The sequence below is a fragment of the Lineus longissimus genome, chromosome 7 (assembly GCF_910592395.1).
Source record: "Lineus longissimus chromosome 7, tnLinLong1.2, whole genome shotgun sequence".
Lineage (NCBI taxonomy): Eukaryota > Metazoa > Nemertea > Pilidiophora > Heteronemertea > Lineidae > Lineus > Lineus longissimus.
Genome location: NC_088314.1, coordinates 13,455,214 through 13,469,158, shown reverse-complemented (window position 1 = coordinate 13,469,158; position 13,945 = coordinate 13,455,214). Strand labels below are relative to the sequence as shown.

At 40.2% G+C, this 13,945-nt stretch overlaps 2 protein-coding genes across 3 annotated transcripts in view; one reads left to right on the top strand and one right to left on the bottom strand.

Annotated features, from left to right (window-relative positions):
* LOC135490672 (mitochondrial inner membrane protease subunit 2-like) overlaps positions 1-13,945 on the bottom strand; it is a 193,673-nt gene that overhangs the window by 22,588 nt on the left and 157,140 nt on the right. The gene's annotated exons all lie outside the window — the stretch shown is intronic.
* Positions 8,941-13,945, top strand: part of LOC135490669 (leucine-rich repeat neuronal protein 1-like) — a 153,188-nt gene continuing 148,183 nt past the window's right edge. Inside the window, exon 1 of the mRNA XM_064775996.1 lies at positions 8,941-9,247. The gene's annotated coding sequence lies outside the window, so the exon portion shown is untranslated. The remainder of the gene's footprint in view (positions 9,248-13,945) is intronic.

Genomic DNA, 13,945 nt, shown 5'->3' with positions numbered 1-13,945 from the left:
AAGCAGTGGAAGCCATTGAGCGATGAATAATTAAAGTTAGAGCATGGTATAATGAAAATGAAGTCATGATCAATGACACTAAAACTGAGATTGCCATCTTTGGCACACGATAGCAGCTTGTAAAGGTGAGGATTGCATCAATAAAGGTTGGAGGGACAGATATCCAACCAGTCCAATGTGTACGCAATCTCGGTGCATGATTGCAACATGTCCATGGGGACACACGTAAACAAAGTATGTGCCAAGGCCTACTATGGATGGTCTCTATTGTATACGACAAAGCCGAACCTTTCTGTCGGAAAAATCCACTAAGACCTTGGTACATGCTTTTATCATCACCCACCCAGACTATTGTAATGCTGTCCTAAATGGTATCCCCCCAAGTTTTCGAACTGAATCCAACAGGTTTTCAACTCTGCTGCAAGAGTTGTGTGTTTGGTTGGAAAGTTTGACCATATTTCCCCTCTGCTGGTTCACCTGCACTGGCTACCAGTCAAGCTCAGGATCCAGTACAAGATTCTGCTCTTGGTGTTCAAGTGCTTGACTGGGGAGGCTCCAGAATATCTCAGATCCATGATTCAATTAAAGAGGATCGATCACCAAAGGATCTGCGATGTTCCTTGAGGTTCCTCAGTTCAAGTGCCAGACTCTTTGTGGTTGTTCCTTTGCGGTAGCTGCTCCAAAACTGTGGAACCAGCTGCCGCAAAAGCTCCGTAACATTGATTCCCTCCAGACTTTCAAGTCCTTCCTAACGGCCCACCTTTTTGCAGTTGCCTTTTGGGAAAAAAGTGCTCCGGAATGACCACACGCTGAGTAATTGGAGCGCTTTATAAATGCCACCATTGATTGATTGATTGATTGAATGTCTGAAAACTATGGTTTCAAAATGTCGGGCAGATGTCGTTCAGATGTTGGACAGATGGACTGACTGACTGACTCACATACAGATGCCACTGAATAGCTATTTGCTAATCCGCTGCAAGCTTCCCATGACTTTGTGTATCATTTCGTAGGCCACGATACCCTCCCTAGCCACTGAATCGTGACATATGAGGTTCCCCACTATGAGCTCCTGGGAGTACTTTCAAAAACAAAGAAAATAATATTTGGAGGAGGTAGCCTCAGAAAGTAAACTCATTGTATTAATTTTTCCTCCTGCTTTTAGATAGCATAAAGGTATTTTACTAAATTCGAAAGCATTGATTTCAAAAACTTTTTTCCAGAGAAATGGCACTCGCAGCGAAAGGGTTAAAATTTTCTTATTTGTTTCTGTTTTCAGACCTAAAATCCATCAAGAACTAGTCATTTTGCTGAATATGTGTGAAGTGACGCTCATATTGTTGCTCCACACCGGAGCACATTTAGTGAATACTGTTTCACCACTGCAGACTGTTCCTAGTAGTCTATCATACGTGAGGTAAGCTTGAAACACAGAGGTTCGGTGTAAGTGTTTTCAAATATGGTTGCTTGGGTTTTTATGCATGCATGCCAGCTTTAAGGCAGTGGAACAAATAAATCTAAAGAGACTGCCAACCATTGTATTCTAATATCAGCATACAGCAATTATCAAGTACTCCGGAGTGGCTCCTCATTAGGAAACCATCATCGTCTATTGTGCAAATTTTATCTAAATCTGTCAATAATGCTATCCTCATTAATTCTAGTTACGAAACCATACACAGAGGTATTAAAATGACTCCACATGCATGTTTCACTGGGATATTAGGAAACAAGTCAATAAGTAAATACAAAGACTGTGACAGAAAAGTCATGCACAATTCCTGTTCCTGCATTATTTCAGCAAATTTCTTTAGGATCTCTGCTGAGCCTCAACAGGATTCATTTTCCAGTAATCAAAAGACAAGGCTGAGACACCCTAAATCCCCAACTGCAACTTGATTTAGAGAATCATTAAATGCCTTTGACACAAAAACAAGCTGACTGCGGACTATGAGTATATTCGTAGAAGCTGGAGCCACATAAATTTGGATTATGTGCTCAAGGCATTTGTGACCAGTTACAGCAAAACCAGGCGTATGTTGCTCTGAGCTTGGCGGGTTGAGACAGACAGTTGTTGCTTTCATTGTTGTCTGCCTTTTGTGAAATATGAGTACATCAATTTTTTCTATTATCTCATGGTGTCATTTAGGTTTATCTTCTGCGCCTTGTTTGCCGTGATGGGTCACATTTGCCTTGAGCCTTAGTTTTAATCGAACATTTTGAGAACACAGTAACAGTAATTTCAATTTTGAAAAACGAAATTTAAACACAAGACAGATTTCTCTGTTTACAGCAGTTCCCAATAATGACAGCCACTCTGCTTTTGCTATGAACAAAGCACACCATCAGGTTCAATAGCAGCCTTCATCTCATAAGTCATGTAGTGGCATTCAACAAAGTAATTTCACAAGCAGGGAATTGACCAAAATGAAGTAATTTTTATGAACACAGTTGAGAACCAGTATGAATATATGGGAACAAGCAGCACTGTGTACATTTCCTTAAAACGTAGATACTTTTTAATTAGACCTCCAGACGCGTTTCGCCTCATTTGTTTTGCATCATATAGGCTCATCAATGGGGTTACGATGTGAAATGTCCAATGGTTTTTGTTCAAGTGACAGGTCTGACATCGCTGGCTACTGTGCTTGTTGAGGCGACGTTACATTGGTTGTGACGCATTGCTACACTTTTGATAACTCCGGCGTCAGGAAGCTGGCTTAAAATCCATGAGACACAGGATCATCTCTGTGATGATGCAATTTCGCCGTCCAAAAAATACAAAGTATGAAGTTTTGAGAACAGGCGACACAGTTGACATCAGAGCAATAGTCACCACTTGAGGAATTTCATATGAGCTTATTACCATTAGGCCCAGCGTTGCCGAGGTGGCCACTGCCGGGGCCTTATTTTAAACGATTTTATTTTTGTTACACTTAACCAGAATTTGGACATGGCACGATCTTCAGCTCGGAATAAGTTTTAGTGTTTTAACGAGGCAAAAAATTGCTAACAGTTGGTTTTTCATATGAGTTTTCTGTTTCAGTCATGAATTACACAAATTGGGTCTGGGTCAGCATAATAAATGATCACGATCTTCCAAAGGCTAGTTTAAGTTTTATCTTTAGGCTAAATGGCTACAGGCCATTTTGTGTAAAAATCTCCACTCCCTAACATTTCACTCCATAACAAAATCTGTTACAGCTAGGGTTGAGATAAATGTACGTTTGTTCAGGGTATGATGTCATCATCTGTTCTAAATTCTATGGTTGTAAAAAAATATACACTTATGAAATATACTTTTAAAAGTTAGGTGTTCCCTAACCAAAACATTCAACTCCATAACAAACAAGTGTTGCACCCAGGTCTCCCCTTGCTAAAGGGTGTTTACGCTGACAAGTGCACTTACGAGATTGCAACACCTAAGACGGCAGCCATCTTGGATTTCGATGCGGTGATCTACTTTTCAATAGGGTTGTTACTAATGCCTATGTACACCAAATTTGGCTTTGATACGTCACTGACTTCTCAATATATCGCGTTCACAAGTGCACTAGTGCGATTTCAACACGTAAGGTGGCAGCCATCTCGGATTTTGAAGAGTTGAACTTCTTTTCAATAGGGTTTGTGATAATGCCTATATGTACCCACACACCAAATCTGGCTTTGATACGATGCTGACTTCTCCAGATATCGTGCTCACAAATGCACTTGCCATATTTCAACACGTAAGGTAGTGGCCATCTTGGATTCTGACGCAGTGACCTAATTTTAGATAGGATTCTTACTACTGCCTACACGTACCTACACACCAAAATTGATTTGATACTTAGCTGACCTCTCCAGATATCGCGCTCACAAATGCACTTGCGATATTTCAACACGTGGGCTACCTACTTTTCAATAGCGTTGTAGCTAATGCCTATATGTACCCACACTCCAGATTTGTGGTTTGTTTCGTCGCTGACTTCTTCAGATATCATGCTCACATCTGCAGTCGCGAGATTTCAACAAGTACGGTTGCACCGATCTTAGATTGTGACACAGTGACCTAATTTTCAATAGGGTTCTCATTAACGGCTTGTGGTATTCGACTCGATGACTCGACGATGCGATGGCTCGATGACGCGATCGTTGCTATGGATTTTGCTAAAATACGGAATCCCATGATCCTGGTCTCCGGGCTACCGCTGCAACAGCAGAGGTTTTAGCTCGGCCTTCCCATACCCAGCTACGGTATGTGGAAGGATGTGCCCCCCCCCCCAGCCATGGCCACTGAAGATTGGTCCCCGCGATTGATTTTGATATTTAAAGGACTCGCGTAAGTTTCATAGCATGCAAAATGACCGGAGATTTAATTGACAAACAAGCTTCTAGTGGCCAATGTCAGATGTCATGTGGTAGTCTGTCAACAATCGGAATTTCGCATATGTGCAGTTTTTTAGACTCAGTCACTCAGCCCCCCCCCCCAATACATCAGCCCATACATGCTTTCCGAAATTGGTGGCTTGCCTTGGAACTAACTTTTTCCCCCTTGTCCGTCATTAAAGGCATTGAAGTGTGTTGGTCAACCCTGACTATCTCCTTAGTCCCTCCACCATAGGCCTAGTTTCCCCTTATGACATCACTATTTCGGACACTCAGCGCCCCATTTCTGGAAAGGTGTATAGGACATTTAATATTGCCGTGCTGAACGGATATCCAGAGCCAACCTTGTCTCCAGGAACTCGTGTCATTTTAACATTGGAATTTCTGCTCGTAAATAACCTGGGTAGGAGGTTGATCTGAACCAGCTATATTTAAGTGTATTTAGGTGTATTGACGGTAAAGATACCAGTGGCTTGCATAGCAACATGGCGCATGGTTTTATCAAAAATGCGAACTTGTAGGAAACGAAAAATGGTCGGATTAGATACGGTGAAAACAGCTGGAAAGGGGTTGGTAATGATCGGTTCTTTTTTATTTTCCTCCACTTATGATTCTATGTATAAATTACAGTCCAAGCAGTGATATTCTTTAAAAAGATTCCAACTTGATCGCGTCATCGAGTCATCGCGTCGTCGAGTCATCGAGTCGAATACCACAAGCCCTCATTAACGCCTATAAGTACCCACACACTAAATTTGGATTTGATACGGCGCTGACTTCTCCAGATATCATGCTCACAAATGCACTGGCGAGATTTCAACCTAATTTTCAATAGGCTTCTCACTAATGCCTATACGTACCCACCCACCCACCTACCCACCAAATTTGGCTTTGATATGTTGCTGACTTCTCCAGATATCGTGCTCATAAGTGGCCGGAAGGATGGAATGTTGGAGCTGCCTGACAGACAAAGGGTAAAACTACACTGTAACATTGTGTTTAATATTGTATACAAATCCAAAAAACATAAATGAAAATGAAATCCCCCCCCCTCAACACATACACAATAAAATACAAACATTGGCTCTGAATAGGATAGAAAAGTTTTTAATGTGTGGGTCATCATGAAATGAACTTTGTGAGCGTAATGGAGTTGGAAAATATTAGAGGTCCAAAAGGTTATTCGTAGATTGTTAGTGATGCCCAATATATTATGCTGGCTCTGCTCCTCAGTGTCTAGCATACCTCTGATCAAAATATAGAAGCGTTACTGGTATGTCTTTCTTGAGATAATTCTTTCATTAACTGGTGCCCTCATTGAAAAAATGACCCTTCTGATTTTTGACCCCTCACAAGTTGTCCTAGCTGACGGGAATGAAGCAAGTATTTGGTATTGATAGATGCATCAATCATCGTTCTACTCAGTCCCACCATTCGTCAGTAGATGGTGTTCTTTATATCTGGAATGTTTTTAAACTAAATGAAACAAGCCACACCCATGGTCTATCGGGAGTGCTGAAGTCGTGTTTGTCCCTTGGGATCTGATCTGCGAAAATAAATATCTTCAAATTATTTTTTTGATTGGCAAAAAAGAGGTAACTTCTTATTCTGCTAAAACAAAAATTATCATTTTCTTAGAAATTTCGTAAATCACAAAAGACCAAAACCAAAAGACGTGAAAATTTGGCAGTTCACAGTAGTCTTTTTACTTGATCAGACACTGCTTTGCATGCAGAACAAGATGAAATGTCCTGGGGACATAGAGCTCCCATGGAGCAACAAACATGACAAAAGACAGGATGAATGGTTGTTACATGTACTAGATGTATCATTGTCAGTATCGCCAACAAAAGTAAGGCCATTGATGACAGATGACGCAGACAAACTAGCTACAAACCAGCATGGCCTAATTCTCAAATACTTTTTTTCATCAAACTGATTTCCATGTTAGGCAATTCATGAATAGATTGACAATTCCAAATGCAATCAGGTTATTATTGTATTCTCCATAAAAAAACGGTATGATCAAGAGCCCCTCCTGGGGCCAATCAACAAATTAACTCATTAAAGAAATGGGCTTTTTTTAAAAACATGCTCGTTTGTCATCAGGTTGCGATCTGGAGAGACAAATTGCACATAGGGTACATGCATACAGATCGGTCTTTAGAAGGATCAGTTCAGATGCAAAAGCCACTTAGAGGGGATTTCACACGACCAATGCAAGGATTTATTTCTACATTTTCTCGGGCGAGAATCCGATTGGACTGAAATTTGGTGTCAGAAGTTATTCGACGTAGGTAGTCATGTGTACCAAACTTCAAGTTCATACAATGTAGCTTTAGCGGTTATGAAATGTACCATAGTTACACTCAAACGGCCAAATTACGCCATTTGACCTCTGTGACCTTGAAAATTAGGTCAAATCAAAAACCCGTATGATATGTGATGTATCCTTGCTAGGAGAACCTACCATAAAAATGTTATCGAAAACGAGTCACTTATAAGAAAGATATCACACCCGCTGGTGGCCAAGTGCTCTCGTTACACACAAATGTAAAATATATGTTTTTTGACCTTAGTGACCTTGAAAAGTAGGTCAGATCAAAACCCCAGGTATGCCATGCATCCCAATCGCAAGTACATATGATAAAATTTGTATTAATTCAGGGCTTAAAAGGGCATTTTTGTGATTTCCGTTTTGGTCCCCCCGTGACCATGTCGAGAATCATGTCAGACCGAAATCGGTTGTCAGAGGTCATCAGATATAGGGAGTCATGCATGAAAATTTCAACCCCACAACCTCAGTGGTTAAGCAGCGTGCTATAGCACACCCCAACCACTAATTTAGGCCATTTGACCTCTATAACCTTGAGAAGTAGGTCAAATCAAAACCTGGGTATAATGTCATGTATCCTTATTAGAAGCACCTGTGATAAAGATACTGTCATTTGTTCAGGACATAAGACACTTTTTGTGTTTTCAGCTTCAGATCCCTAGTGGCCAAGTCGAGAATTAGATCAGAGCCGAAATTTGTCGTCAGGGTCACACATACAAAGTTTCGACTCCACAGCCCTAGCAGTTTTTTACAAACGTGCCACAGTTACACTCAAACAGCCAATTTACACAATGTGACCGCTGTGACGGTGTTGGAAAATAGGTCAAATCGAAAAACCCAGGTATTATGTCATGTTTCTAAATTGGAAGTACATGTGATAAAAATTTGGAGATGATGTACAGCAATCAGTTCAGAACTTATGTCAATTTTTATCTTTTCATTTTTAGCCCCCTGTTGGCGAAGTCAAGAATCTGATGGGACTGAAATTCATTTTCACAGATATTCTGACTTAGGGGGTCATACTTACAAGTTTCAAGCCCATACCCCTAGCAGTTACGAAATGTGCCGCAGTCACACTAAAACGGCCAATTTGTGCCATTTAACCACTGTGACCTTGAAAAGTAAAAACCCGTATGATATGTGATGTATTCTTGCTAGGAATACCTACAATAAAAATTGTGTCAGAAACTAACACTAAAAAGTGGTATATCACATTTTTCATGTTTTTAGTTTTGCCGCCTCGTGGCCAAGTCAGGAATCAGACCGATAGGAAATCCGTTTTAGAGGTCATCTGATCTAGGGGGCCATGTGAACAAATGTTTAGTTGATAGCCCTAGTGGTTAAGAGACATGCCACTGTTTTTGAAATACGATATGACGGATGACGACGGCGACGACGACGACGACGACGACGACAACAGCAACAACAACAACAGCAGACGACAGACACCGCGCTATTGCATAGACTCCCTGTATCGGTCAGTCAGAAAGGTTGATTCTTTTTGAAAGTGCTCGAAACAGTTGCCATTTGTTCTATAATGATCAGATGAGGTAAACTAAGTGGGTATATGACTTACGAGAATTCCCACATGAACAGATAACCGTATATTTTCTCTATAGATCTCATCAATCATTCATCTTATTTGCCTCATATATTTCAAATGTGTTCACGCACCAGAAGACTGCATTATTTATGCAACGGTGATCCGCACATTAGTAGCTCGGGTAGAATCATTTTGTTATTCTATGAGTTGTCAATCATGAGCATGACAGAAGGCCTCAGGGTTACAGCTTTCACAGACATTAGAAAACAGTCACTACCAGTAGGATAGGTGAGGCTAGCAGGCATCTGGAAGAGGCTCCATAATGCTGCTTTAAGTAGATCATGTTTTTTTTTGATTTACAACACCATCTCTGAGAGGGTGTGTAATTTCACAATTCAAATTTCCAGGACACATTCTGCAGTTCACATTCTGGAGTGCAATACATAACATCATGAGGAACACCACAATGACACCTTAAAGACGGTGTGGAAGTGGGTTTGCTCGCTTGCTTTCAAGTTGTGCATCTTCATCTTCATCAACTTATATTTTCTTGGATGGAAAGAAAATATTTTACAAGAACAAAAGATGGCGTTTTTTAGCTCATCTGCATAACTTTTCCATGGTGTAGCTCACCCACTGTTCCAAGTGAGGCCAAATGTGTGTTCAGCATGTGACTTCAGCTCTATATAAACAGCCGGCAATTGCTCCAAGTTGCACTCGCTAAATGATCACTCTAGCCTGTTATGGCTTTAACCAAAGCCTGCCAATGGCTATGGGAACTATAAGACATTGATTGGTCGAGCAGCGACAATCTACATTTGTCTGTGAGCCGGGTATCCGTAGTCTCGTGTGGATATTACCACAATCGGTAGAGTCTACAACGATCTAGACACATCTGTGTGTGTCAGAGGAGAGTTAGCTCAGTTCAATAGAAGGATTTTATCTTAATTGCTTTCATTGGATATAAAGATTACTAGAGCAAGGTTTTACTGTTGAACAAGGTATGTGCTACAACATCTTCTCATTTTTTAACATGCTAGATTGGGGCAGATGGTTTTCTAATTACTAGAGGTAGAGTTGATAAACGGAAATAGTATATGTTCATGTAGTGAGACAAACTTCTTGCAAAAAAAAACAAAGATGAAATGGCAAGGGCCGACCAAGTGCTCATCGTGTTGATATTTAGAAATTTAAGAAACAAGCTTTACTTTAGCCCCTTTGACATTGAAAAGCAGGTGAACTCAAAAGATCTGGCTAAAAAATACACTGCTGCATTGTGGTTAGATGTACCCATGATGAACCATGTTTTGCTTCCGCAACTCCAAAGTGCTGTCCCCAAGTTTTTCCCCAAGATATTGTGTTGCGTGTATCTGGAGAAACTTTCCCAGGAGGCACTGTGTTCTGCCATAGTAGTCACAGGAAAACAAGTTCCTGAAGTGAGGAGCCTACTGATTGGCAGTTGCTGTGTTTTGAAATTAACCAATCAGTGTGCTTAAATTTAATGAGGGTGATATATGAGGGAAGCTTTGGACAAGACAAAGTTGTATGACAAACATTTGAAACTTGCAGGACTAAAAAATCCCTAAAATTTGGCAAGGGTTTGAGAAAAGTACATATTTAACAAAGATAGATTATCCTCTGGAATTGTCCCTTTCATGCCTCTCACTATAGGACATCAGCGAGGTAAACTTGGTTGACGCCAATTGAATCATATCTGGCAAGAATAGGGAATATAGATGAACAATATCAAACTAGTTTCATAGGCAAAGGAACCTGTTGGGTCAATGAATAATTTTTTTAAACTATATTCTGAAACTGTGAAGTATGAGTTCCAATCAGAATTTTCAAAACAAAGGTATTTGAATATCCCCAGTTTATCATCACTATACCGGTACTATAATGGACATTTGCTCTCTTCATATCCAACAGCCAGAAGTCCATATTGGAGACGTTATAAAGATAATGAGTTTTGTTGGTTCTGCATTTTGAGGGAATTCCCTTGAGAAAGGGTCACATTCAATAAGTCAAAAGTGAGGAATTTTCTGGAATAAACAGGAATATTTAGGAAAACATTGTGGACGTACCATTTTGTGTTCATTTCCTTGGATTTGCTCTCTTTCTTAACTTGAAACATGACATGGCCATGGACTAGCAGCCCAATTCTATACCCCAAACACCTCTCCATAAGTCACTTTGCTGCAGGTAGAACATTCATTCCTGTGTATCCAAAGCATATTACATACGAAAATAGCTCAGAAGCAAGTAAATGAACCTATTCTCTGACGATTTTTAACATGTTCTCGTCCACTTGATGAAAACTTATAAAAAATTAATCTATGCCTGTCTAATTTTAGCTAGAATCATGTTGTTTTTTTTATAGTAAATTGTAGGTAGGTCTAATAAGACTACTTCGCATAATTCCTGTTTTCCTATCTCAACCCCAGGATGGTGAATAATGGGGTACAGGTGAGGACATACATGTATAACTTAAGAGCCATCAGCATCTGTGTTCAACGTGTCCAATACTGAGGAAAATACATGTATGGCATTTTTGTACAAAGAGAGTGTAAGAATAATTATCCAATGACCATTCTATGGCTTACATCGCCATACCTTCTATTCAGATTCAAGCAATATCTACATTAATTGCTACATTTGAAACTTGAAACACAATACGCATTTCAAGTGAATCAAGTAATGAACAAAAGGTTACACTCAGCTGACAACACTTGCAAACCTATAATGTTTTTAGGAATCTAATTATTGGCCACAACAGGATGATGACTGATTGGAAATAGCTCAAACTCAGGTGATATTTTGCCTGAGAAAACTAAATACACATGATTAGTGTTAGTGTTATTATCGGAGGCATCGAAGACAATTGCCTCTGATGCCTTCCCCTGTAACCTTGATGCCCTGCATATTTCTTCCATCACCAAGGCAACTTTGTTTTCAATAATTCACATTTAAAGTGTACCCTTTTTCATCTATCAAGCAGAAGTGCCTCCTTTCAGCAGAACTTGTTGTGCCAAATGAAAAGCGAATTCAGAGGCCTGAATGGTAGAGTCCCCTTGTGCAATAATCACTGTTGTGCGTCAGTGCCACATGGAGGCAATGACTTGTGCCTGAAAGTGACATGCACTTTGGGGAGATCTCCACCAATCTGCTGCAGGTTTTTCAGCTGCTGAGGCATATGATTCTAGCTGTCAATGTTCAAGAGATACTTACAAGAAGCTCACTAGGCAAGCAAAAAAAACAGGTTTTTAAACAATGATAATGTGTATGTTTGAATAAATAATGATAAACATACATGAAGACCACTGTATGACAGCCAGGTGGCCACCTCGGATTTTGGAGAAAGGCCAAAACAAATCGGACACCTTTCCCACCCCACCCCATCATGTCACAAGAAATTCAAGCCCATTTTGATACTCGCTTTGTAATTACAGTCAACGATGTGAAATCAAAGATGGCCACCTGGTGGCCATACTGAATATTGGATGGGGGTGAAAATCATGATGCCACAGAACATTCAAGGCAATGCAGCAACTCATTCTGCAGTCACAATTCACGAGGCTAATTCCAAGATGGCCACCTGGCTGCCATATTGAATATGTTGAGGCCAGAATATGTTAAGACTACCCCTGATTATTACCCAGAAAAATCAAGCCATTTGGGTGACTCTTTCAGTAGTTACGAAGCGGAATACAAAATCCCAGATGGTCACCTGGCAGTCATTTTAGATATTTTTAAAAAGATTTAGCAAAAAATCACTAGGTATATCCCCATTCTCGCACCCTAAACCAACTGTAATATATGAAAGTGATCTGACCACCCATACCCGTGTAAACAGACTTGTTATGTTTTTACATAACACCCTATAGTGGCAAAATCATGAATGATAAGGTCGAAAACTGTCACCTACAGGTACATATCTACATGGATTGGAATCAGTAGCTTCTGTGGTTACGAAATGTTAGCAGTCCGTATTCAAAATTTGACTTAAACTTTGACATCTGTGACCTTGGAAAGAAGGTCAAAGTCAAAAGCAGTAAGACCTGTCACGAAAGGTACCAACCATGAACATTTCAGCTGGTTGCAATTAATATTAGGGGAGTTACTGCACTAGTTGTGTTTTCACATAACACCTCCTTTGGCTAAAATAGAATTGCACGAGATGTTGAAAGATAACAACTTCAGCCAACATAAAATAGAGCCACAAACAGGAAAGGTGAATCTCCAAGCATTCCCCATGTTTTTGGGGGGAACATTGTTCACCCAACCACCTGGCTGAATTTGTAATTTAGGAATTTTTTTTGTTCAAAAGCCTGTTTAGAAATACAGCTGCTCAAAAAGAAGGTCAAATTGTGATGTTCTTTTGTATATCCAGTCATGATGTCATAAATTATCGACACACCAAGTTTTAACTTTCTTGACTTAATGGTGAGCAAAAATACCATTACTGTTGATGCATGGTCGGGCAACAACGACGTGCAACGTACAAGACATGATGACATAGGCCTAGGCTTATCCATGTGAGCCAAGTACCTGGTGCCTGGTGATACAAAAACAAAAGGGATATTCACCACAAAGTTGAAAAGGCCTTTCTAACATGTCAAAATACAACATTTTTTTCTGAAAGTAGGGGGTGCTATATGCTCAGAGTGAAACTAAATAGGGGAAAAAAGGCAACTGAATGTACTTTTATTGTTGACATTGATATTGTCAACAGTTAAAACGGTTCTGACAATATCTAAGACCTCAGAGACACAATCACATGATAAGGCATGAGCAGACAACAAAAGGATATACAGTAGAACCTCTCTATCAAGGACATCCTCCAGAGTGACAAGTGCTGCCCTTAATAGAGAGGTGTCCTGATTACAGGGGTCAAATTAAATGGAAAAAAGGAATTTAGGACCAAAACTAGTGTCCTCAATAGAGAAGTTGTCCTTAATAGAGAGGTGTCCGCTAAGGGAGGTTCCATTGCACTACGCAATGACAATGCATGCACTCAGAATGTTGCAAAACATGAATATATTTTTTAAAGTGTTTCGCACAGCAACCATGAACATGAATAATTAATGATGCTGTCAACCAGAATGGTCATATTTCAAGTCAGACCACAGAATATCTAGCATTGTTTTTAGAGAATTTCATATCGTATTATCCATGAGGTTAGCCCCCACCCTCCCAGTTTGCACCAGACGAAGTACAGTAGAACCTCCCTTAGCGGACACCTCTGCCAGGCGGACACCTCTACATTACGGACACATTCGGCCAGTCCCAATTTTTTCTAAGTCATTTCCAATAACAAAAACCTCTGTACGGCGGACACCTCTCTACTCCAAATAGCGGACAGGGCGATGGCCAATTTTTGGTCCAATTCCCTCCCAATTACGGACAGTAGGCAAAAACAATGGTTTCCCACGTGCGCTTGGAGAGTCAAGTAGACCTAACAGGTGTGATATTTCCGTAATTAATCAACGTAATTACCCCATGGCATGGTGTTTTTGTATCCTAATTAAGCCGCGGCATTTGTTTACTCATCTTTTCAACTAATCACATAGGCCTATTGTGTCAACGGACACTCATAAATCCACGCGGTTTTGTCAGTGTTGCGGCGAATATGCATAGTAGAGAAATTAGAAAAAATGAATTATTAATCAAAGGTGGCTGATGGACAGAAATTATGGTGT